The following is a 26,949-nucleotide window of genomic DNA, read 5'->3' on the forward strand; positions in this document are numbered from 1 at the left end:
CGATGATTTATTTTCTGCAGCAAACCAAGTACAAACAGGTTTCCCACTTCCTTCCCAGAAGAAAGACCTTTGTGTGTTTGAAGATGCTTATCGATAGACTTCCACCTTGCGGGAAGCTGAGGTGCTTCTAACATTCGTTGCTGCTGCCGGAAGCTAGGTAGTGATTTCAGGACTGACGTTATTTGGATGTGAGAAGAAGGTAAAAAGAATCATAGAATTGTAGAGTTGTAAAAGGGTCCCAAAAGGGACGTGGGTGGTGCTGTGGGTTAAACCACAGAGCTTAGGACTTGCTGATTAGAAGGTTGGCGGTTCGAATCCCCGCGACAGGGTGAGCTCCCGTTGCTCGGTCCGTGCTTCTGCCAACCTAGCATTTCGAAAGCACGTCAAAGTGCAAGTAGATAAATAGGTACCGCTCTGGCGGGAAGGTAAACGGTGTTTCCGTGCGCTGCTCTGGTTTGCCAGAAGCGGCTTAGTCATGCTGGCCACATGACCCAGAAGCTGTACGCCAGCTCCCTCGGCCAATAAAGCGAGATGAGCGCCGCAACCCCAGAGTCGGCCACGACTGGACCTAATGGTCAGGGGTCCCTTTACCTTTAAAAGGGTCCCAAGGCTTATCTAGTGACTCTCGTCCGACCCCTGCAATGCAGGAATCTCAACTAAAGCATCTGCAACAGATGAACTTCCATCTTTATATATTTCCAGTTCAGTCGTGCTGCTTGCGTCCGGGAAAAGAGCAATTCCTTGCGTTACAGATGTGCTGTGCTTTGTCCCAGCTGCGAAGGCTCCCTCATTCCTTCTCTGCTCCTAGCTAAACAAACCTCACTCCTACGCTGTGTCTTCCTGTAAAATAGCCAAATGCCACTTTAAATTGGTGCTTGTTTAAAGGCATGTTTCCCTTGTTTTCATCTGGTTTTCTGGAAAAGGGGTGGAAGGGAGGAGGTGTTAATTGAGACCTTGCGGCAGGGGAGGTGAGGGGGGGGAGCCTGTTTGTCTGTAGAATGAGCCCCCTTCAATTTCCCTGCTGATTGTGTTGATTCTAATTAATTATCAAGCAGCCAAAGGGTGCGGGGACCCACTGTGAGAATTGTTTGGGAGGAGAGTAGCCCCTGAGTGGAGATTCTGTTGTCTTTGAGCAGCAATTCTCAAACTCCAGAGAATTTGCCCTGCTGGTTTCTTGCAGCAGAAGCAGAATTTTGTGGCACATTAAAGACTGGCAGGCTGGTTGTGGCATATTTTTTTCCTTTTGGAAATGAGAGGTGAAGTTGCTATCATACCACTTTAAATACTTCTAAGAACCACAGCCTGTCTCCAACCTCAGAAATAATAATAATATTAACAACAACAACAACAACAACAACAACAACATATTTATACCCTGCCCATCTGGCTGGGTTTCCCCAGCCACTCTGGGGCGGCTCCCAACAGAATATTAGAAACACGATAAAACATCAGACATTAAAAGCTTCCCTAAACAGGGCTGCCTTCAGATGTCTTCTAAAAGTCAGATAGTTGTTTATCTCCTTGACATCCGATGGGAGGGCGTTCCACAGGGCGGGTGCCACTACCGAGAAGGCCCTCTGACTGGTTCCCTGTAACCTCACTTCTCGCAATGAGGGAACCGCCAGAAGGCCCTCGGCGCTGGACCTCAGTGTCCGGGCAGAATGATGGGGGTAGAGATGCTTCCTCAGGTATACTGGGCCTTTGAGGCTGTTTAGGGCTTTAAAGGTCAGCACCAACACTTTGAATTGTGCTCGGAAATGTACTGGAAAAAGTACAGTGGTACCTCGGGTTAAGAACTTAATTCGTTCTGGAGGTCCCTTCTTAACCTGAAACCGTTCTTAACCTGAGGTACCACTTTAGCTAATGGGGCCTCCCGCTGCCGCTGTGCCGCTGCTGCACAATTTCTGTTCTTATCCTGAAGCAAAGTTCTTAACCTGAGGTACTATTTCTGGGTTAGCAGAGTCTGTAACCTGAAGCGTCTGTAACCTGAAGCGTGTGTAACCCGAGGTACCACTGTACTGCGAAACATACTAGGAAGTTATGTGGAATGCCTTAGGAAAAGCTCTGTACAATGCCTAATGCTGCAGTTCTGTATGCATTTAGAAGTAAGCAGCTGTCAAGACATTATCTTCATCTGATAGTGTGAATTCGCAAACTGATTCTCTCCCCTCCCTTTCCTCCAGTTCTGGCCAACATGAGGCATCCTGTATGTGGGATGCGGGGTTTCTAGAGGAGCTGAATATCAGCAAACAAAAGAATTTCTTCCCTCTCCTGTCACCGCAGCAATGTGAGCCTCAGAGTAGGGCAAATTATTTTCTAATACATGTTTTGTCGATGCCCACCTGCCTCCTGTCCCCATCTCTGCTCTTTGTCTTCTTTCTATTTTTAATGTGTGTGTGTGTTTTTCCAATTTCCCACTAAGCCTGTTGGACAAATTAAATTGTAAGTGCATAATTATGGACAGCCTATCTGTGTGTTGCTGCGGTTGCTGTGAAGATTGGGAGTTGGATTAAGCTGTTCTGGAAATCCATTTTCATCTGAGTTTTTAATACCTTTGGACCTGCTGGCTTAGGATCCCAGTCTGACTGCCAGTTCCTCACTGCTGCTTTAGGGCAGTAATTGAAATGTGTGTTTGGGATCAGGGCTACCGTAATTGCAGGATTACGAGTTCCCCTCCTGATTTGTATGTTTGTGTGTGTGTGAGAGAGAGAGTCATGTAAAATTGCCTTTACCCAAAATTGCATGTGAATGAGGAGGCATTAAGCAATATCGCCTCCCACTTAGGTTTTCAAGTCCTCAAAGGGACTTTCACATTTATAATCTCAGTGATTCTCATGCCAGGTTTTCTTATACCCATATTGCAGCGGCTGGAGGCTAAGATACCGATAATTATTAGTTTGTGTAAAGTGCACAGTGACCACTTGACTGAGTTGAGATACAAACCAGCAGATTTCTAACTCATGCTCTAGACCAGGCATGTCCAAAGTCCATTTCGGGGGCCTAATCCAGCCCGCTGGACAATTTAATCCAACCCCCTTAGCAGTATATGTCTTGGGGTAAAATCCTAAGAAAAACTCAACAACTTTGGTCGGCCCTCACGCATGTTCACTTTATCAAATTTGGCCCTCTTTGAAAAAAGTTTGGGCACTCCTGCTCCAGATGAAACTTCCCCAATTTTCTGCCCCCCCCCCATATTTTGCACAAGCTCAGTCAGTAGAACATGAGGGCCAGATATCTCCATAACCTCCAACATTTCTCCAATGAAAATAGACACATCCTAAGGAAAATGAGTGGGACGTGGGTGGCGCTGTGGGTTAAACCACAAAGCCTAGGACTTGCCGATCAGAAGGTTGGCAGTTCAAATCCCCGCGACAGGGTGAGCTCCCGTTGCTCGGTCCCTGCTCCTGCCAACCTAGCAGTTTCAAAGCACCTCAAAGTGCAAGTAGATAAATAGGTACTGCTCTGGCTGGAAGGTAAACGGTGTTTCCGTGTGCTGCTCTGGTTTGCCTGAAGCGGCTTAGTCATGCTGGCCACATGACCCAGAAGCTGTACGCCGGCTCCCTTGGCCAATAAAGCGAGATGAGTGCCGCAACCCCAGATTTGGCCACGACGGGACCTAATGAGACCCTTTACCTTTTACCTTTAAGGAAAAGTGGGACATTCTGGGCTCAAATCAGAAACTGGGATGGCTTCTCTAAATCAGGGACATCCCTGGAAAACAGGGACATTGGAGGGTCTCAAGTTATGGGTTCAAGCACCACGTTGGACAAAAAATTCCTGCATTTCAGGAGATTGGACTTGATGAACCTTGAGGTCCCTTCCAACCTTTCTATGATTCTTTGGTTCTAATCACAAACTCCTATCAGACCCAGCCATGGCTTCTATTCTGTCGGGGCAGATGGGAGTTGAAGAATCAACATCTGGGGGAGGTGTGGGATGTGATGTATAGGTAGCAGTCAAGTCCAACATTCCTTGTTTTCCTAGAGTGGACATGCAAGGGGATGTTTGGTCCAGCCAGTCGAAAACTTCCTGTTTCCTCCTGGGCTGGGACATACTTCCTTTTGCATGTGAGGTGGGTGTGACCTTACCTGTCCAGGTAACAAAAGGACCAGGCACGCACCACAACTCTCTCTTTCTGGCTTCCTCCATCGTTGGGCCAGCAGCTTTTTAGCTATAGATGCTCTGTTGGCTATAGATTCTCTGTTCAGCCAACAGAGGACAACAAAGGACAAAGGGACTACCTTCCAATGGGATAATTCCACATGTTTATATCTGTAACTAAGTCTGCCTTCAGGGATCCAACTGTGAACTGTGAGTAAACTTCTTTTATTGACTTTAAATAATATTGCCATGTGTTTATTCTTTTATGAGAGATATAAGGGGTCTTACCAGGAACATACAATTCATTACTAAATTGTATGATGTTGAGAGACTTAAAGAATGTCTGCAACCAGCTACCCGCTGTACGTTAAAGGGGGAAGGTAAAACTCTGCTAAGTAAAGGAACTTGCTAGCGCAAGTTAGGAAGGATATTAATAAACAATATGTCCTCTCCTGCTTCCCTGAACATTCCCACAGAAGGGAGACTGCTTAGGCATGATGCTTCATCAGTTTAGTAAGGAATCCAAATGCAGCCAGGAAATGGGTGATGTTTTTGTTCAGAAAGGAGTACAAAAGGATTGCTTCTCATAGTGCCCCAACTGCTTTTACAGAACATTACAGGTCTCCAAGCGACTTAACAGCAGAAAAATATATACATGCATATTACCTGGGAGGTAGAGGGGGGAATAATATAGTACATTAAAATTTCATATAACGTAGAATCATAAAATTGTAGAGTTGGAAGGGACCCCTGTGGTCATCTAGTCCAACCCCCCGCAATGCAGGAATCTCAGCTAAAACATCCGTGACGGATGGCCATTCAGCCTCTGATTAAAAACCTCCAAGGAAGGAAAATCCACCACCTGAGGAAGACCATTCCACTGCTGAACAACTCTTACTGTAAGAAAGTTCTTCCTGAAGTTTAGTCGGAATCTCCTTTTTTGCAAATTGAAGCCATTGTTTCGAGTCCTGCTCTCCGGAGCAGGAGAAAACAAGCTCACTCCCTCTTCCATGTTACAGCCCTTCAGATGTTTGAAGATGGCTCTCATATCTCTTTTGCAGGCTAAACATTTATAACATCCATTAAAACAAAAGCCTACTCAGTTAATAAACAGATAATAAACAAAGGAATGCTCAGACCCACCAATTAACAAATGAGCAAAACCCCAACCTCCCCCCACCCCAAAAATCATTCACATCAAAACAGCAATTTTGCGTGCCCCCATAACCTCCACAATGCACCCCAAAGTCTGGAGTCAAGGGCAGCTGTTACAAAACGGCTTCTCTCAAACCACTTTAAACAGTCTCAAGTAGCTCACGTGGGGAAATAAAAGAGCAAGGAAAAGAAAACCAAGCGGATATTGCTTCTTTCTCGATCTGTGCTGGATTTGACCTATGGAACTCCTTGCCAATGGATGTTGGGAAGGACATACATCTGATGATGCAAGAATACCTCAATGCAGCTACAGTTCAGGCCATTGGCTTTTTGTGCTCTTCCTTTCAATACCCTTTCTCCTCACATACCACTTAGCACAGGGGTCAGCAACCTAAGGCCACAAGCGGCCCATGGGGTCATTTAACTGGTCTATGGACTCTTGGCGCCCGCTCAGGGACCCCCGCCACCCACTCAGTCGGCTCCCATGCGCCGCGCTAAACCGGAGCAGAACAGAGCGGGGACCGCCTTCCGCAACGCTGTCCGGCTTCCCACTGGCTGCAGGAAGCTCCTGCAGTGACAAGGTGACAAGGGTGTTCTATCTGCAGCGTTGGGTGTGGATGTGTGGTTCACTGACACATTCAGATCTTCACTTGACGCTGCCCTCATCCAGTAGCGAAAATGTATAGTGTGGAAAACCTTAAGTCAATGACGTTCCCATTTCCAAAATGAGGAAAGACTGGGATAAAGGGAAGTTTGTTCAAGGACCGTACCACACTCCTTCAAATATCTGGACTACTCCAGTCATAAAACTAAATATATTAAATAGCCCGAATGTGAAGGCAATTAAAGCAAAATAAGAAGCGTGAAGTCAGCACTGGAAAAGCCAGTCTTCCTTATAACTTAATGTTATGTTACATGAGCTTGAAAGGTGCTCTCCTTTGATTTAGCAGCACAGCTCTTGCAGATCCTCTAACTCTAGTTAACTTACGGAAAGAGTAAAAAATCTTAGATCTTCTCGTTGTGATGTGGTGGAAGATCCGCCTTTATAGCCATGGGCTCCTCTGTGCCCTCATATTTTCCCAACTTCTATGCTTTTCCCATCTCTCTCTCCTTTCCCCATTTCTTATTCTTTCTAATGAGAACCATCCAGACCAGTCATAAATGGGTGGCTGGGACTGACGTACAAAAATGAAGACTCCAGGGCTCCTGCGCTTTGGAGAAAAGTGTGGGCTAGCTTCAGTTTTGCACAACCTGCTTTCTTTCTATTAGCATCCCTGTGGCCCAACAGAAGAAGGAGAACTCTGCCCATGTGAGTGCCTGGAGGCGGTTGGAGGATGGATGGCGGCTAACAGATTGAGTTTGAATCCTGACAAGACAGAAGTACTGTTTTGGGGGGAAAGGAGGCAGGCGGGTGTAGAGGACTCCCTGGTCCTGAGTGGGGTAACTGTGCCCCTGAAGGACCAGGTGCGCAGCCTGGGAGTCATTCTGGACTCACAGCTGTCCATGGAGGCGCAGGTCAATTCTGTGTCCAGGGCAGCTGTTTACCAACTCCACCTGGTACGCAGGCTGAGACCCTACCTGCCTGCGGACTGTCTCGCCAGAGAGGTGCATGCTCTGGTTATCTCCCGCTTGGACTACTGCAATGCACTCTATGTGGGGCTACCTTTGAAGGTGAGCCAGAAACTACAACTAACCCAGAATGCAGCAGCTAGACTGGTGACTGGGAGCGGCCGCCGAGACCATATAATACCAGTTCTAAAAGACCTACATTGGCTCCCAGTACGTTTCCGAGCACAATTCAAAGTGTTGGTGCTGACCTTTAAAGCCCTAAACGGCCTCGGTCCAGTATACCTGAAGGGGCGTCTCCACCCCCATCGTTCTGCCTGGACACTGAGGTCCAGCTCCGAGGGCCTTCTGGCGGTTCCCTCGCTGTTTAGGGAAGCTTTTAACGTTTAATAGGTTATTGTATTTTAGTGTTCTGTTGGAAGCCGCCCAGAGTGGCTGGGGAAACCCAGCCAGATGGACAGGGTATAAATAGTAAATTATTATTATATTATCTGCCCCTAAACCAGGCACCCTCAAACTCGGCTCTCCAGATGTTTGGGGACTACAATTCCCATCATCTCTAGCTAACAGGACCAGTGGTCAGGGATGATGGGAATTGTAGTCCCAAACATCTGGAGGGCTGGAGTTTGCCTAAACCTCCTCTGCCCTAAACCTCCTCTGCTTTGTGGGAGTAGAAAAGGGTAAGGTGCCAAGCGTCTTGCTCTGCTGCCTTTGGACCACATCAGAGAGGCTGAAAGTGGAGACTTGTTGTCTGGGCAGCCCAGGACCGCCACATACACTGCCCAGGCTCGTGCCCCGGGGACGTCACTTTGGTGCTGCTGACGCAGCCATTTGACTTCACCCCCGGAGGTGCACTCCATTGTCTCTTGAGATAGCCGGATGCCAACAACTGCGGCCTGCTGGTGTGTCTTGAATTTACAAAGCTGAAGAAGTGCATTTTTGGGTTCGTGCACAACCCACCTCCACTGAGCGATCCCGGGAATGCCTTCTTGCAACGAGTCTTTCTCGCTCGATCCGACTGAGCTCTGCCTAGGCCAGCGTTCGTTAGCAGCCGGCAAGAACTCAGCAGCCCAGTGGAAACTGCCCGCCCGTGGGCTGCAAAAATAATCATTCTATCCACCCCTAAGAGGGCGTTTCGAGTACAGGAGAGAAGAAATTGGGATGTGCAAGATTCCATCTTCTGCTAAAAGTACAGGAGCCCCTGAGGCATGCCCGGCTCTGCCCCCCAAGGCAAATTCTGACCCACTGGACCCTGCCACCGAAACCTCCTCCCCACCGCGATCGCCTGCGCACATCCTCCATGCTCCTGCCTTCCCCTCAACCATACGGTCCCTCCCTAATCCGTCCCCTGTTCTATTCCAGGGCTGGGATTTTCAATTAAGGATACTTACTGTGTCCCCCTCCCACCCCCTCCTCCCACTGCCATTTCCCTAATGAGGGGTGGCTGGTGGTAAATTAATTGTCCTGACAGTGTGACCCTAATCCGCCTGTGTATTATAATTATAAGGGGGTGAGTGTGTGCAGGCCGAGCAAAAGACCTTGGTTATTTCCAGACTGCCGCTTTGTAATTAACTAGCACGTGGCATCGTTAGGCCGGGGATTACACGAGCCTTTTATTTATTTCCTTTTGACTCATTAATTCCTCCCCCCCTCCCTCCAGCCTTGGGCGATTAAATACCTCCTTGCATGGCTGTCCCTTTTAAAGGGTCTGTGGGCTACCTTTGGCCCCCTCACCGGCCTGTCATCTGCACCTCCTTCCCGGCGGACGGACCTTGGCCACTTTGTTTTGTCCTAGTGGGGAATTAATGTTAATTAAAAGTGCATTGTTTTCAACGCTTCCTGGATTACCCTCTGCGGAATATTCCTTTCCCCGGCCTCATTTTAAGTGCATTAGCTTAGGAGGAGGAGGCCATGAGCAAGTGGCCAATTATGAAATTGGCTACGGCGCAGCTGAAGGTGCAGGGCAGATTCACACATGCATGGCATTAAGCCCTCTTTGAGGGCAGGACCAGGTGACTACCTGCAGGTGTGGAAGGGGCCCTGGACAGGTATAACCCCCATCTCTCTTTAAACAACTGTGATTTGGTCAAAAAAGCTTGCTTAGAGCTGTTAGGAGCCGGGTTAGAAACTCAGATACAGTGGTACCTCAGGTTAAGTACCGTATTTTTTGCTCTATAAGACTCTCTTTTTCCCTCCTAAAAGGTAAGGGGAAATGTGTGTGCGTCTTATGGAGCGAATGCAGGCTGCGCAGCTATCCCAGAAGCCAGAACAGCAAGAGGGATTGCTGCTTTCACTGCGCAATGATCCCTCTTGCTGTTCTGGCTTGAGATTCAGAATATTTTGTTTCTTGTTTTCCTCCTCCAAAAACTAGGTGCGTCTGGTGCGTCTTATAGAGCGAAAAATACAGTACTTAATTCGTTCCGGAGGTCCGTTCTTAACCTGAAACTGTTCTTAACCTGAAGCACCACTTTAGCTAATGGAGCCTCCTGCTGCCGCCGTGCCACCGGAGCACCATTTCTGTTCTCATCCTGAAGCAAAGTTCTTAACCTGAAGCACTATTTCTGGGTTAGCAGAGTCTGTAACCTGAAGCGTATGTAACCTGAAGCATATGTAACCCGAGGTACCACTGTATGGGCTCCAAATGGCACCTTAAACCACAACGGAATGCCTCTTCGCCAGGGGGTTGGACTAGATGACCCCAAGGGTGCCTTTTCCAACTCTACAATCTCAACTGCATCCCTTGACTGCAGCTTGCTCTTACAATTCGCTTGTCCCAGTATGCAAGGAAGAAACACAGACGGCAGAAATGGAATGGACCATGGACCGCGGCAGAGGTTTTTCAACTGCGGTCGTCAACCTGAGGCGCCCAGAAATCTCTACGTGGCCGCAGTTGGTTCCACACCAGTAGCAAAATGCCCCTGGGGAATTTCAAACGCTGATGAGGAGACCACTTGCAGAGCTACAATTCCCAACACCCTTAGCAAACTATGGGTCCCAAGATACAGTGACGGAGGGCAGAGAAATTCCACTATGTGCACCATGTTACTTTAAATAGTCCTGCCTCCTCCCACAGAATCCTGGGAACTGTAGCTTGCTGGTAAGGGTGCTGAGAGATAAGAGGCCCCAATTTCCTTCAGAAAGCAACAGTTCCCAGGGACATGTGACTGGTGGGAATTGTAGTTCTGGAAAGGGAACAGGGGTCTCCAAGAAACTTGGTGCCCTTAACAAACTATGGTTTCTGGGATTCTCTGGGGGAAGCCATGACTGTTTAAAGTGGTTTAGTACTGCTTTAAACCCATAGCGCAGATGGGGCCTAAGTTCTTAGAGCTCGTTTCCTGAGTTTTCAAGCTCTGAAACGATTTGCTTTCGGCTATCATCCCAACTGGTGTTTACAGTGCTGTTTTATTTGCTTAGAAAACTCGGCATCAATTTGACCAGATAAATTCCCTAAAAACCCTAAACCTTGATGCAGCATAGAATCCTAGAATTGCAGAGTTTGAAGGGGCCATGAGGGTCATCTAGTCCAACCCCCTGCAATGCATGTATCTTTTCCCCAATGTGGGGCTCGAACCCACAACCCTGGGATTCAGAGTCTCATGCTCTACCGACCAAACAAGTGGCAGTGGCTTTCTGGGAGTTCTAGGTTTGCTGGTTCTTGCTCTCTTTTTTGGATCTGAGACTGCATTTTAGTATTTTGTTTGAAATCTGCAGCTTTCGGGTTCAGTTTCCTCTCTGTACATCGCGATGTTGCGCATTTTGCTACCCGCCTGACCTGAGGCTCTGTCGTTTTTCTCAGGCCCTGGGGCTTACCCTTGACACTGAAAATAGGCTCAGGGGCTAAGCTCCGTGGAGCCCGACCTCTGCCTCAAGTGAAACCTTAGATATGGGGAAAGGGGGAAATACTAGGGAGAATTTAAAGGGGGAAAGGGTGCTTGTGGGTTTGCTGGGGAGGGCAAGAAGGTTCAGGCAGACTTTCTAGCCCACTGGCTGTGCAGATGCTAGACTTGGTGGCCCTTGCTCTGGTCTATTTTTTCGAATAAGGAAAAACACATATTCCAGAAGACCACTTACTTGTGAATTATCTGACTGTAACTTTGTGTGCAAGGACATGCATGGAAATGAGTGCTTGGGACTAGTCAGGACTTTCTCAGCTACCTTCCTCAACTATTTAGAGACCAACTTAAATCTAGACTGTGAAATTCCATTTTTAAGGTTGTACGGAGTTCAGGGTTAAAGTTGCCTCGCACTGAGTCACTTTGGACTGCAACTGGTGGGGCATAGCTGTCAACTTACAGATTTGAAAATAAGGGAACAGCAGCCTCAAGAATAAGGGATCAGCAGCCAATATAAGGGATCAACAATTACTTTGATAAACTACATATTTTGTTGCATGCAAATGGCTTTAGAATCATAGAATCACAGAGTTGGAAGAGACCACAAGGGCCATAAATTACCATATAGCATATATTCAACACAAAAAAGCAACAATTTGTTGTTGACAAAGGACAGCTGGACATAGAAAGGGCCCCATTACCTTCAGTAGCTTATTTAAGGGACATCATCAGTAAGGGACAGCAGTGGGACATGGCGCTGGGATAAGGGACTGTCCCGCCAAATAAGGGACGCTTGACAGCTATGTGGTGGGGTGAGGATTGCGTGATGCTGGGGTTTTTTTGTATGTTGGGATTTTTAAAAAAGCATGTCAGGGTGATGGGTAGGCTGAGCTGTTCGCCCTGATATCCTAGATTTCTACATGGAGGGTGTTCGGGTTTTTTTTTTTATTGGAGCAGGCTGAACAAACTGGGCAGATGCTATTGACCTGTGTACCAGGGCCATTTTACGGATGACTTTTCTTTTCTTTTTTCTTTTTATTGGAATTTTATTTACTACATCACATAAACCCCCCCACCCCCACCCCTTAAGGATGACTTTTCAGCCTAGCTAATTAGCTGACCAAACCTTTCTAGAGCACATCGTTTTTATTTTTAACTTCTACTGCGGCTTTCCAGTAAGAGTCGAAATCAATGATTTCATGGATGAGTAATACCTGGACCTAATTTTCAGCGACAAAGTCTGTGACACAACCAGTGGCCTTTCCAGTTAAAGATTCCAGCTGCCCATCTTCTGGTAAACACGTCTGCTAGAAACGTTGGCAAAGAACCGCCGCTCAAGGTGGGCCGTGCGAGACTATTGGAACATTTACTCTTGACTGTGTGCAATACCTTGGCATTATTCAGTTAATGTGATTGATATCCTGTTCGTCCGTAGGCTCCTAAAGCAGCTTACCAAAAGTTTGTGTTTTGAAATGGACAAGGTAGTAAGAGTACACTCTGCGTATGCTCAGAGGTTCTTGTATTTTCTTGCAATCTGGTATGCCAAACAAACAAACCCAGAACAAATAGAGATAGCTAATATGTGATATGGGGAAAATATTGGTTATTGATTGCTAATTGCGCATTTGGGCACTGAAAAGGATGTGTGTTTAATTTTTTTATTTAAATAAATAATCTGAAAGCTTGGCATACAAGGTAGAATCTCGATATCCCACCAAAGGCAACAGGGAGATTGTGAGTGGCCGACATGCTTTAATATAGTTAAGAAGTTGGCTTTTCTGCTTCTTTTGTTTTGAATACGCAAAATTTGGGTTTTATGCAAAATCTGGTGCTGCAGAACTGTAATCTGACTTGTCAGAAGGCTGCATTGATTGCAAGCTCACAAATGCAGCCATAGGCCACTAGTAACTTTTTTAAAAAAAACAACAACCCTAAAAGCTGCAAGAACATAGTGCCCAATTACATATTTGCATGGTGTCATTTTAGAGTAGGTTAGTGAAATTTTGCACCTGCCTGAGTGCAAATACACAAACCAAGAGAGGCGGGAGGGGGAGTCAAAGAATCATCTAATTCTCTAGCTCAGTGGCAGAGCAGATATTTGCCTGTAGAAAGATCCGATCCCTTGGCACCTCAAGTTTAAATTATCTCAGCCACAGTTAAATTCGCTTTTGATTTTTATTTCCGTGGCTCCTTTTGGAATCCGCATTGCAATGCAATAAAACACAAGTGTTAAAAGGACACAATAGCAGTACAGTGGTACCTTGGGTTACATACGCTTCAGGTTACATATGCTTCAGGTTACTGTCTCCGCTAACCCAGAAGTATTACCTCAGGTTAAGAACTGAAATCGTGCTCCGGCGGTGTGGCAGCTTCAGGAGGCCCCATTAGCTAAAGGTTAAGAACAGTTTCAGGTTAAGAACGGACCTCCAGAATGAATTAAACACTTAACCTGAGGTACCACTGTACTCTTAACAACCATACAGCATCACAATGCGCTACAGTCGCTACCACCGACAGAAAAATAATTACGTGCAGCCTTCCAAGACCCTCAGCTATTTTCAGGCGGTCCCAGGGACAGGAGGGAAGGATTGGGAATTGCTGATTTAAAAATAAGGTCCATTTCTTGGTGGGGGGGGGGGGCATGTTGGTAAAAGCAACAGGTTCCCTCCGGAGAAACCTTGTGTGCCAATTAGCTTCGCCACGGAGGCAGCCAATTCATGGCGCCTGTTTCGTGGCACCTCCGCTCTCAGGATGAGGCCTGGTCCAGGGGAACAGCAGCCGTGGTACCCACCGTTTCCCATCTCAGGGGAGATGCTCCCCGCATCCCCAGCCACCCTCTCCTGGGCATCTGGACCCCCCCCCCACTCCACGCAGCCTGCGCAGGCCCCCCAAGTTCCAGCTTCTTCCCCCAACCCCATCTCCTTGAGAGGCCATCAGAATTAATCCCAGCCGACGTTGGGAGAGGTGATGGAATACTGACTTTGTGCCAGCAGGGTGGACATCTTGCCTAAAGTCACCTCGGCCATGTTGCCCCCTCCCCTCCCCTCCCCCTCCCCCGCCCTCCCTGCCTGCCACACTCCCGGATTAGTCTCTGAAATATAGACCGTGACAGCTGACATCACTGCCTTCCTTCCTTAAATCTTCCACATTTGGGTGGCTCCTACCTCTTCTTTCTCTTTCCCCCCTTTCTTCCAACCCTTCACCCCCTTCACGGCCTCTCTCCTCGCCTTCTCTCCTCCTCCGGGCAACCCCTCCGAGGTCTGCGCCACGAGTCGCCCAGGTGAGCCACCCAGGTTTACGTCCCAGCTTTTCCTACTACCACCTTTTCCCCCCCTCTCCCCTTAACAGGAGATATATGATTATTTGCAACTGATCCAGCTTTAGAGGGGTTTAGCTCCCTTGATAAAATTATATCTAATGATTTAAAGTCCTTACGCTTGTAATACAGCTTGGGCCGGCTTTATCGCGCTTAATTAAAAGTACTGCCAGGGGTTTGGAAGGGCCATTTTTTAAATTTCCTCCTTCCCTCACAGATAACTTTTTGTCGTCCCCCCCGTTGTGGGTTTGTGTGGGGAAAGTGAGACCCCTTCCTTTTTGTCTCTTGTGAGTGCGGATGAAAGAATTGGGCTGCTGGGCTGATGATGCGGAAGATGATGTTGTGTAATTGCTGGCTACCGATACCGAAAAGGATTGTTTCAGGATTCTTGTTTAAGTTGAGTTTTAAAAAAACCAAACCAAACCAAGGAGCGCCAAGCGATCGTGTGGTTTGGTGGATAAGGCAATGTTCCGTCCTTGAGACTGTTAGAAAAAGGAATTGTGCATCTTAGACCAAGGACCTGTCGATCTGCAGTATGCTAAAATATATGTGGGCAAAGTCACGCCCTTAAAATGATATTCAAGCCGCAAAAAAGGCCCACGATCCTGCCGTCAGTATCAGTACAAAACAATTTTGATTACCTCCTCCCACACCCAAAATGTCTGACCAAGATGCTGGTAACCTACACAATGATTCTGGCTCGAAATGTTTCCCACTCTGCTTATATTTATCTTGGTTCTCTGTCTGGTATGTTTGGGTTTTGGGTGTCTTTATTTTAATGCAGCTGCAGACCAAATGGTGGGGGTTACCAGACGCCCCTTCCAGTTGTATCTAAGAGCAATGACGAAAGGCTGGGATCTCACCCCAAGACTTGCATGCACCAGACAGATTTGACAGATTTTCTCGGTATCACGAAGCTGCATTCCCTCCTTGTTTCAAATGCAGTTTGCCACGTAGCATCTCAGGTTACTGTTTGAGGAGCACATGTCCAAGTTGCCAGGGACTAGTTGCTTGATACGTTTGGGTTTGGGCTTACAGCATTGACCATTATTTTGCAACATCCGCTGGGGCTGCCTAAGTCATTTCCATCAGTGTTTGTGCAGAGGAACTTGGTGGCAGATTGCTCGTGTATCTTGGGGTCATTTTACCACTTCCCAGAGAATTCCTGATGTGCTAGAACAGAGCTTTCCCACTTGTGTGTCGCGACACATCAGTGCGTCGGCCGCAGTTTGTAGGTGTGTCGTGAGAACACTTCTCCCAGGGCTGGAAAGGGGCTAGTTTCACCTCCAGTTTGCTAGCAAAACTGAATTACTGTGTCGCGAAAGGATGCGTGCCTAAAAAGCATGTCACCTACATGAAAAGTTTGGAAAGCTCTGTGCTAGATATGAATCACAAATATTGAGGAATTGACAACATTCCTATAAGGTCTTCTGTGGAACTAACAACACGTGGATATTTTTCCAGGATTGCTTTCTTTTGCAGGAGTTACACCCCTCCCCTGTCATTGCCGCAACAATTCAAAGTCTACTTCAGATTTATTTCATTTCCCATTTTTAAGCACCCAGTAATAATAGATTACTGTGGGACGCGGGTGGCGCTGTGGGTAAAAGCCTCAGCGCCTAGGGCTTGCCGATCAAAAGGTCGGCGGTTCGAATCCCCGCGGCGGGGTGCGCTCCTGCTGCTCGGTCCCAGCGCCTGCCAACCTAGCAGTTCGAAAGCACCCCCGGGTGCAAGTAGATAAATAGGGACCGCTTACCAGCGGGAAGGTAAACGGCGTTTCCGTGTGCGGCTCTGGCTCGCCAGAGCAGCAATGTCACGCTGGCCACGTGACCCGGAAGTGTCTCCGGACAGCGCTGGCCCCCGGCCTCTTGAGTGAGATGGGCGCACAACCCCAGAGTCTGTCAAGACTGGCCCGTACGGGCAGGGGTACCTTTACCTTTACTTTTAATAATAGATTAAATAGGGAGCGGCATTTTGGAGGTCTCTGTGAATGGAGTTTGCTCATCCTTAAGTCTGATATTTGGAGCCAGCAAACAATTTGCCTTCAGGCACGTTGACTAGAGACACCTCCCCCCCCCCTCCCGCCGCCAGGTTAGGGTTTTCTCTCCCACTATGGACTGTGGCTTTTTTGTAAGTGATCTCGATCTCTATTGTTCCCCTCCTTGCAGCAGATTCAATTCCCAATCCTGGTCTGGATTGCGAAGTTAGCCCTTCCTTAATTTGTGTGTGGGGTGTCAGGTCTGCACAACTTGTTCACCGCCAAGCAGAACGCAGCCGTCAGGATCCCTGCCTTGGCTGCCGTCTCCCCTATTTTTGCAGTGCCAGTCGGGCCGTCAAGTCAGGAGGTTGCCGGACATTGCTTCCTGGGCTACCTTTCAGCTTAGTTTTGGGGTCGCAACTTCTTCAGGCCTTCCAGAGGGCAGCACAAAAGCACCCTTTGCCCTCTGCAGATTCCTGGTGATGAAGCACTGCTCCGAATCTGTCCAGCCTCAATGTTGAATTTTGGAGCTTGTAAGACCCGCCACATGCAATCATGCCCAAACTCCACATATATCTTCCTCGATTGTTTCTTCATTTTTAGCCGATAATGCATAATAAAGTGGAGATGTCGTCGTCTATTTAAATTGCATCGTGAAAATATATTCCCTCATTCTGGCCTTCTGTTGTTGTTTTTTCGGAGGGGCTGGTTTCTGAGAGCCTGTCTTTTTGCATCTTTCAATGGCATCTTTCAGGACTGGGGAACCTGTGACCTTCCAGGTATTGTTGGATTCAAATTCCCATCAGCCCCACCCAACAATGGTCAAGAATGATGGGAGTGATAGTCCAGCAATATATGGCAGGCCGCAGGTTCCCCATTTCCAGTGGCGTAGCGTGGGGGGTGCAGGGGGGGGCTGGCCGCACCGGGAGCAACATCCGGGGGTTAGGGATGGGGGCGCAAATCCACGGGTTAGGGGGCGCAAATTACTTGCCTTGCCCCGGGTGCTGACAACCCACGCTACGCCACTGCCCATTCCAGACTTAGAGAGAGAGAGATGCAACTTTCATGTATGCCAGTGATTGTGGGAAATAGGGTGGTATCTTCTCCAGATAAATGCTTTTTTTGGTTTAGACTGCAATCCATTGCAGACTAACTTAGGTGCGAACCCCATTGTGGGCCTTTACTTGTGAGTAAATATTCCTAAGGTGGTGGTTTCCAAGCTCCACCCCCTATCCTAGGACCGCTTGAAAGTTGCTGAGTGTCTTGGCAGACCGCTAATTGGATTTTCTGCATGTTGCAGCAATTGCAAAGCCAGAAGATTTTAATTTGTGTTTTTATTGCTCTTCTTACTTCTTACCTTGTATTTTATGGTATTGCAATTTGCATTCAACAGAATGCAGTTAAAAGGGAATATTTAATGTGCTCATTCTGCACTGCAGACCTCCTGAGTGAAGCTCACAAATGACAGTTTGGGAACCCCTGGAGTAGGAGGGGGCTGTCTGTGTGCTTCCATTGTAAACCCTCAAATAAATTAAGAGTTACTTTATTGACTTTTAGCAAGTGTTCTGCTCTGAGGATGTAACTTTTGTTGATCAGGTGTTGTAACTGTGCTACAAACTTATACTGCTTTAGCAACTGCTCCTTGGCCTCACGTAACCCTGGGAGTTATAGTTTTCGGATGACTTGCAGGTGTCCTTTTGCATTATTCTGAAACCGCCTTTGAAAATAAACATCTCTCCCTTGTGTGTGGGGTGGGGAAGTAATGGGAGATTCTCAGGAAACCTGCAAAGGTACTGCAATTGCTAAGTACCTGTGCCACAAAATGTAAACTCTGCAAGGAATCCTGGGAGTTGCAGTTGTGGTTTTCTGAGGGCGTTGAGATTTCCTGGTTGCTTTGCAAAACTATAATTCCAAGAGGGTGTGTGTGTGTGTGTGTGTGTGTGTGTGTGAGAGAGAGAGAGAGAGAGAGAGAGAGAGAGAGAGAGACTGACTATATGGGATTGGCAGAAATGACCGGCAGAATCCAAGACCAGGGAAAAGAGTCGGCGGAAGAAGATTGGAAGAAGTTTAAAGACTATTTGCAGAAATATTGTAAAATTAATGAATGTTAGAATGATGTTGGACAGAAATTAAGTGGTTTCCAGCTGTAATGCCTTAAGAGATATGGAAAATAAGGTTTTGAAACAAGCAAAAACTAATGGTGAGGATTTGCTGAATTAATAATTTGAATTGGAATATAAGAAAGGGAGGTATGAGGAGGTCTGGAAAATAAGTTAAAAGAAAATAAGTAAAGGGAAATTCTATGTGTTTTTAGTTGTTGTTTTTTGTATTTTTGTATTTTTGTTGTTTCTTTTCTTTTTGTTTTACAATGTATTATTCTGGGAAATTTCAATAAATATCTTATAAAAGAGAGAGAGAGAACACAATGACTATTAAACCAGCTTAAGATTCCCATTCATCTTTGCAATACGTTAGGTTTTATTGTAATCAATATAGATGGACTTCTTCAAAACCGTCCATACGTAGAAGGATCCAGCAAGCTTTCCATCACCTCTACCTGGCGCAACGAAGTCAACAGCCTCTGCAACCTGGTGGAATAGCTGCAACCTGTTGCCTTTGTGGAGGAACGGATGCAAGACTTTTCTTCTTGCAATTATGTAAAGAAAACCAGGGTAAAAATTAATGGGCAGCTGGTGGGCTGTGCACGCTGTTAATAACGCTGCAATCATTGAATCAGTCTGCCCTCTTCTCCTCCCCCTGCTAACCGCCCGCCCCACCCTTCGCCCGGCCTCATGCCATCTGTTAGGCCTGTGCTTATCCTTAGATTGGAGGTTCCTTGGGGCCAGGCACTCTTTTTGCTTAAGGGGCTCAGCCACCAATTTCATCAAGCTCATTGGGGAAAAATTGGCTGCAGAATTAGCAAGGGGGAGGTTCCCGAAAGAGCAATTAGTGGGAACGTCAAAGACTGTAAAGTTGGGCTCCAGCAAGATAGATAGATGATAGATGATAGATAGATAGATAGATAGATAGATGATAGATAGATAGATAGATAGATAGATAAGATAAGATAGATGATGATAGATAGATAGATAGATAGATAGATAGATAGATAGATGATAGATAGATAGATAGATAGATAGATAGATAGATAGATAGATAGTTAGATAGATAGTTGTTTAGTCGTTTAGTCATGTCCGACTCTTCGTGACCCCCTGGACCAGAGCACGCCAGGCACTCCTGTCTTCCACTGCCTCCCGCAATTTGGTCAAACTCATGCTGGTAGCTTTGAGAACACTGTCCAACCATCTCGTCCTCTGTCGTCCCCTTCTCCTTGTGCCCTCCATCTTTCCCAACATCAGGGTCTTTTCCAGGGAGTTTTCTCTTCTCATGAGGTGGTCAAAGTCTTGGAGCCTCAACTTCAGGATCTGTCCTTCCAGTGAGCACTCAGGGCTGATTTCCTTCAGAATGGAGAGGTTTGATCTACTTGCAGTCCATGGGACTCTCAAGAGTCTCCTCCAGCACCATAATTCAAAAACATCAATTCTTCGTCGATCAGCCTTCTTTATAGTCCAGCTCTCATTCCATGCATCACTACTGGGAAAACCATAGCTTTTACTATACAAACCTTTGTTGGCAAGGTGATGTCTCTACTTTTTAAGATGCTGTCTAGGTTTGTCATGGCTTTTCTCCCAAGAAGCAGGCGTCTTTTAATTTTGTGACTGCTGTCACCATCTGAGGTAATCATGGAGCCCAAGAAAGTGAAATCTCTCACTGCCTCCATTTCTTCCCCTTCTATTTGCCAGGAGGTGATGGGACCAGTGGCCATGATCTTCGTTTTTTTGATGTTGAGCTTCAGACCATATTTTGCGCTCTCCTCTTTCACCCTCATTAAAAGGTTCTTTAATTCCTCCTCACTTTCTGCCATCAAGGTTGTGACATCTGCATATCTGAGGTTGTTGATATTTCTTCCGGCAATCTTAATTCCGGTTTGGGATTCATCCAGCCCAGCCTTTCGCATGATGAATTCTGCATATAAGTTAAATAAGCAGGGAGACAATATACAGCCTTGTCGTACTCCTAGATAGGTAGATAGATTTATTGTCTCCACTTACATAAAGGGGGTGGGTGTCTCAATGGGCGCCGGATTATACCACTTCCTGTGCCATCACCCCAATTCTTCCTTTCACCAATTTGCTCCTGAATACCAACTAGTCAACACTTAGAGGGCGTCCGCCATCTTTCCTTTCTTAGCCGCCGCCAATCTTGATTGCAAAATTGCAAAAAAAAAAATCAAATCCTTTGGCAAAGTGAATTTGAAAGGCAAGCTGGAGGGAGGGGTGGGGGTGGGGGAGTAGAAACCTATTTCTGCCAGGAGCTGTTGGGAATTGATTCTTGAACTTCTTCCCTGATTCTAAGCTTCTTAAGAGAGTAATTTCTAGAGAACTATCCAAGAGCTCTTCAGTGAAATTTTGGGTCCTTTATGTACTCTTTAATGGGATGTTTCAAATGTCCTTAATCTCCTCTCATTTTGCTTGCTGCAGATGCTCCTTAGTTTTGCTTTTTTTCTCTCTCCAGATAACAGGGGCAGTAGTCCTTCTCTGTAAAGGGAAAATTCTTTAAGCACAGAGAAACAGGATGGGGGGGTATTTTATTGAGGACAAGCTACAACTGAATAAAAGATGCTTCTGTAATATGTTGGGGGTTTAGAGGCTGGGACAGACCTAGGGCAAATGCATGTTTGCTCCCGTTATAAGGAATAAGGATACAGAGAACTATATTTGCTCCCCAATGTCAATCATATTCATGTTTACTTAGAAGTAAGGTCCATTGGTTTCAACTGACTTTTCAAGTATGACTAATAATAATAATAATAATAATTTATTATTTATACCCCGCCCATCTGGCTGAGATGCTTCAGTTATGTGGAAATAAAATCACATGGTTATCAGGATTTATTTTTTTTAAAGGCTGTATTTTAAGATTTTCCCCCTTTAAAATTGAAACCGGGATCAGATTAAGTAGAAAAAGGGTAAATTGCCAGAATATCCTATCTCACTGTATGTTTTGCTTTTCTATATCCTTGTAAAGAAGCAGAGTAGATACGTCACATGTGCAAAACTGTGTGATTTTTATTTGAAATAGAAAGATCATAACTATTAGCCTTTGTTGTTTTTGTAAACGGTTCATTTTGCTCGCATCAAAACGACTTAGTTAAAATTTTAAGACACAGCTTTGTAAGACTGCTGTGTATTAATTATACCTTTAAATCACATTCGAAGCACATTTCCCCCTCAAAGAATTCTGGGCACTGTGGTTTATCCTTTGCTGAGTTGCCATTTCTAGCACCCAGAATTCTTTGAAGGGGGAAAATGTGCTTTGAATGTGCTTCAGAGGTATAGTTTGTATGCAGCCTAAAAAGAGCAATTACATCCTGGATGTAAAATACGCTTGCACAGAAGAAAATAAGTTGCTTTCAGTTCTATTTGAGTGGCCCAATTTTAAAGCCACGCTCCCGCTGATTTTGCAATTATAGGGCATGATCCAGATAAAGTTAAGTACATATTCCATTTCAGTGAGTAAGCTAAGTACATACTAAACTCTCCCCCTCCCCCTAAATCACCTTTTTCCTTAATTTTGACTGGATTGTGCCTGTGCATTTTTAATATATTTTTATACTAACGAGCATGCATCTTTAAAAAAAAATACTCCAAGTAACAAAGCTTCCTAAAACATACTAAGCAAATATTTATTTAAAACATTGCATCACTTCTTTTTGCGAAGGGGAAAAATGGACTGCTGAGTCCCATGACCTTGAAAACTGGGCTGAGGGGCTGAGGATAGGTCTGCATCTACTGACAGATCTCTGCGTGATTTGCAGTAGATTACAAAGGATTTCTGACTTTTAGCTGGTTAACAAAAGCAGCAACTTTCCTCCCCAAATTAGGCTACTGAAATGAAGGAAGCTTGAGAGGATAGACTCATGGACCAAATAGTTTTGTGTGTGTGCTGTGCTGTAAGCACAATTTGGGCAATGGAAACAAAATCCTGGGCTCAGATGCAGCTTTTTGAGCGTTGCGTTCCTTCGTTCCAAGTGTATGTCTATTCCTCTTTCAACGCTTGTTTCGCACTCAGCTCCAGCTGTTGGGCTTTGGGTGCTAAGAGAAAGAAAAATAGATCCCATTTGCTTGAAGTGTGCCTGTTCCTACTCTACACAAATCTAAGGTGACTCAGTAAAAAATATCCGTTGCCATTTGCTTGGTTTTCTGCATCTTTCGAGGTCAACTTAGCAACCTCCTGTCCATTAAGCTTTCAGTTTGTTTAGAAGCTTAATATTCAGGATGGGGAAAGCGGAATTATTTGTAGATGTATTTATGTGACACACCAATTTCTGAGTTTTCACTTAATGCAACACAGTTGATATATTTAATGTATTCTCTCTCTCTCCCCCCCCCCCCCCCCGGTGTGTGTTTTTGTAGTTCTTGTTTTTATCTGTAAGCTGCCTTGAGTCCTGTCAGGGAGGAAGACTGGGTAGAAATAAATAGGATCATGATAATGTAGGAAGTTTCTTGTTTCTGAGAAAGAGCTGCAATGACAAGGGACTTATTTGTTATTTCATTCATTGAGGAACCACTTCCTTTGAAGAACTTCCCAGTGCAGGAAGAACTTGCGTAAAATGTTTCATATATAAAAAGTTAAAACAGTTATGTTTACACACAAACACACAAACAAAGAGAGAGAGAGAGAGAGAGAGAGAGAGAGGTATACGATATGAGGACAGAGATAAATGATACAAGATATGATACAATACAATAATCTTTATTGTCATTGTCCCATACAGAACAATGAAATTGAAAAAATCTACATCAGACATTCAAAACCAACAAGCCTGCTATCCCAGCTATCCCAGCCTGGTTAGCCCCCTAAAAACTCTGATACCCCATAATTAAATACAATATTCTCCCACAGAGACTACCTTACACTGTGTTTAAAACCAAAATCGCATTTGGATAGAAACTGTTTCTCAGGCGGCTAGCCCTAGTCTTTATAACCCTGTACCTTCTTCCAGAAGGCAGAAGCTGAAAGAGATCGTTTCTGGGGTGCGCACTATCCTGCACTATCTCTGCAGCTTTCTTATGACACCTGGAAGCATAGATTTGATCCGAGGTGGGAAGAGTGCACCCAGTTATTCTCTCCACAGTCTTTACAACCCTAGACAGAATTGTTTTTTCCCTGACCGTGCAGCTCCCAAACCACACACAGAGACCATGTTAATACACTCTCAACAGTACAATGGTAAAATGCCATCAACAGGTCCTTTGAGAGATTGTTTTTCTGGAGGATTCTCAGAAAATATAACCTCTGCTGTATTCCATGTATAAAAAGGATTTCAGATGCAATAAAGATGCCAACTGATGGCTTGAGCATCAAGTAATGTGCACTTTGAAGGTGACAGATATGCTTATATATAGACATGCAGGCAAGTAAAACAGGGCAACCCAATAATAAAAACCAAACAATCTGGTAGCTTTGCAGGATACAGTCCTGGTCCAGCCTAGAGCAGACACAGAGCCCCAGGTGATCAATACTGGCAAGTTTATCCTGTACCTCAGTTTTTTTATGCCTAGGGGGCCAATTTGAAAGGTGGAAACCTACCTTTCCCGTATGCTCCACCTTCCCTGAATCAAGACTTCATTCAACACAAGTACCTTAGGCACTGCGGAATGAAAATGAGAGACCCAGCGCAGCTATGTATTTTTTATCGCCCCAGTCAATAAGCCAGCATTCCAAGCAAACTTCCCACATACATAGAGCCCTTCTCCGAGTGATCAGAGTAAATATCAGAAATATAAGGTCATGTTACACGCCCAGGCTGACATTCACCTGATAACGCAGGCAAGGTGTGTGTGGAAAGGGGGGGGGGGGACATTAACCGCTGCGGTGCCATTTCTTGGCTCGGGGCATGTTCCACAGAAGATCTTACGTGGCCAAATGGAAAAGGTGGTGGTGAGGGTTAGACCCAAGAAGCGGCCATAATTCTCTACACACCTGTTGATTATTCAGAAGCCTGTTGCCCTCTTTTGCATCCGGTCGTTCTGCTGGAAAATCTTGGTGTTGTTTTTGAAATTTTAGCCCATAGTTTAAGAGATTTATTGGAGCAAAAAGCACAAATGTCTGTTTTTAAGTGTGTGTGTGTGTGTGTGTGTGTGTTGGGAATAAATAAAATGAATTCAAGGAGGAGGGAAAATAGCAATGGAAAAGACCTCACTGCCTTTTTCTGATATTGACATCTTCCCACTCTTTGACCCGTGTGCCTGAACCAAAACATATCAGTCGTATATGCCTGCTTTCGGGCAAGAAGACAGAACAGAGCATTCCAAACTGTGTCACGACACATGAATGTGTCGGCTGCAGTGTGTCGGTGTGTTGTGTGAACACTCCTCCTGGGTCTGCAAAGGGGTTACTTTGCTAGTAAAACTGAATGGCGGTGTCGCGAAATGACGCATGTCTAAAAAAGTGCGGCACCAACATGAAAAGTTTGGAGGTAGAAAGTCTCTCTGTGTGAGTTTCTCCTTCTTTCTGTTAGGCTGCTCTTGCAGTATGCCCCAGAAGTGTGTTGGTTGTGTGTGTTTGTGTGTCTATCTGGGTATCTGCTTGCGAAATCTCCCGATGCAAATCATTTTTACCCTTCACGCCAGCCCATAAACCTGCACACCACCAAAGGGAACCTGGGATATTCAACTGCCCTTAAAGAAAACTCAACAAAGCCATCCCTCCCTTGTTTATTAATCTACAAGAGTGTTCCTATAATACCAGTCATGTGAGGGCCAGGATCTAAGAATGGAGCTTGCAGCACAGCGCACCAAATTGTTTTTGAGAAAACCCTCCCTCACCAGCCACCACCACTGCTGTTGCTGCTGCTGTTGCCACCACCACTGCCCCCCCCCCCCGGTTTCTCCAGGGCTTAAGAGGAGAAAATCCCAAACCTTCGGATCTAAATGCCCAGAGAAGTCCTGGGCTGCAGAATCTCTTACCCAGCTCTAAATCTCTTTTCAATTCAGGTTAAGCTTCTCTTTTTATTACAGATTATAGGGATCTCCCACTGTATCACTTCTGGGTTATCCTTTTAACACATTTTGCTCTTTCTAGCCGGGGTTATTTTTTGTGGTTTCCTGGGGTTGGGAAGAAGGAGCTGCCCTTGGTTTTTCCTCATTTGATCCATCTCCAGAACAAATCTCTGTTATGCTTCCTTGCAGAGGTACCCGGAGGTTCCTGGTCTGGACACCTGGGCACTGGAACTGCTCTCGGGAGAAGGTAAGGCAGATTTCCCCCAACCCACCCCAAAAATAAATCTGGTGTGCTTGTGTGCGAGAGAGAAAAGGCAGGACATTGTGCCACTACTGCGGAAATTCAATGGATGTTAGTTGGCCATGTAGGTAAGAACCGAAGTGGGAGAGATGGTTGTTGTTACCCTGATGTGAGTTGACCTAGGAATTTTCCAACCATACAAGGAGTGCCTTCAACTATCTTGCGATCCAGCCAAGGTGTCTTTGGCCATTTATAATCTCAATGTCCACTTGAAATTTTTCATTCTTCCCATGCCGCCTCGTCAAAAGAATCCCAGGCGATTTGGAAGCCCAGCTAACCCCATGTTAGAAAGTCACCATTTTACCTCTTTTGGGTGTCCTCTCTAGAAATCGTGCGTCGCCCACTGCAGCAAACAGTCTGGCCATCTCACTAATGCCGCAAATAGATCTGCGTTTTCTATTGTGCGTATCCTGTGGAAGATTTGCCACAATGGCAAAACTTAATTTCACTATGTTCGATGAAGGGGTGGCACACAATATAATGAAACGTTTACATGCGTTGCTTTCTTTAATTGCACCATTTAGATATTAAATATAATTGCCTTTTCTTCAGTTTTATAATCTAAGCTGTAAAGATGTTGTCCACATTTAATTTTCCCCTTTTTCCGTGTTCTGAAAACAAGACATAATGAGATTTAACCTGGGAAACGTTGGCATATTTTATGTGATAAATGGGGGAAGGAATTGACCTCTGTCAAATTACTCTGCAGAGTCCACTAACAACCATCAATGTCGTATCTAGAGATGTGTAGTGTATATTCAGCTTCTGTTACAGCATTGGCATTTCGTCTCATTTGACGGCTGGCAAGCACATTTATAGCAAAGCTGGAGGGGTAGCAATAGTTGCATTAAGAGAGATAGATGTAAAAGCCTATGGAGTTTTCTAAATAATGTTTCAAAGTGTATACAGTGTGTGTATAAACATAAACTCAGTGAAAGGTGGTTGATTCAGTTTCAATCATCTTTTTTCAAAGTATTGACCGTCAAAGCAACATTTCAAGCAGACCCTAGATTAAAATAAGTATAATCTCACTTTTGAAATTAAGAATTAGATAAAATGGTCGCACTAACAATATATTTTGAGGGGTTGTTCACATTGTTCTTCAAAAAGAACCCTCAAGTTTTGGGTCAATGTAGATCATATTTTCAGCTTTTTTTGCAATTATTTTAAAGAATTTAGAACAACAACAACAACAACAAAGAAATAAAATCCAGTGTTTCTCTGATAATTATAAGCATTTAATGAATGTGGAGGAGCTCTGTGGGGGTTTTTTTAAAAAAGGAAAATGTTTAAAACTTGATTTTACTTTTATTTTTTAGTAAATGTATGTGGTACACGCAGAGAGAGACTATTTTAAAGGATTGTCCTGATCTGATTTGTATAAAAATAACAACAGCAACCAAAGCTTTTTGTTTGTTTGTTTCAAAGGATTCTCACTGCATTCTTCCTGCCGCTATATAAATCTATAATCCGAGACACTGCAAAGAGATGACAACATTTTAAATGGGAAAATATCTGGGGCAAAACACCATCTGCCCACTCAAAACCTCTTCAGACTTGCATATTTCATTAAGCCAAAGAGAGGTTTATCAGTTTCCTTACATTAAGGAGCTCATATCTTTCTGGATTTCAAG

At 45.3% G+C, this 26,949-nt stretch overlaps 2 protein-coding genes across 2 annotated transcripts in view; one reads left to right on the top strand and one right to left on the bottom strand.

Moving 5' to 3' along the window:
- The window catches only part of LOC307221292 (homeobox protein otx5), a 70,758-nt gene that overhangs the window by 22,289 nt on the left and 21,520 nt on the right, over window positions 1-26,949 (top strand). Inside the window, exon 3 of the mRNA XM_079985722.1 lies at window positions 25,204-25,261. The gene's annotated coding sequence lies outside the window, so the exon portion shown is untranslated. The remainder of the gene's footprint in view (window positions 1-25,203; window positions 25,262-26,949) is intronic.
- The window catches only part of BCKDHA (branched chain keto acid dehydrogenase E1 subunit alpha), a 191,490-nt gene that overhangs the window by 4,631 nt on the left and 159,910 nt on the right, over window positions 1-26,949 (bottom strand). The gene's annotated exons all lie outside the window — the stretch shown is intronic.

This window comes from Podarcis cretensis, assembly GCF_951804945.1.
Source record: "Podarcis cretensis genome assembly, chromosome: 8".
NCBI lineage: Eukaryota > Metazoa > Chordata > Lepidosauria > Squamata > Lacertidae > Podarcis > Podarcis cretensis.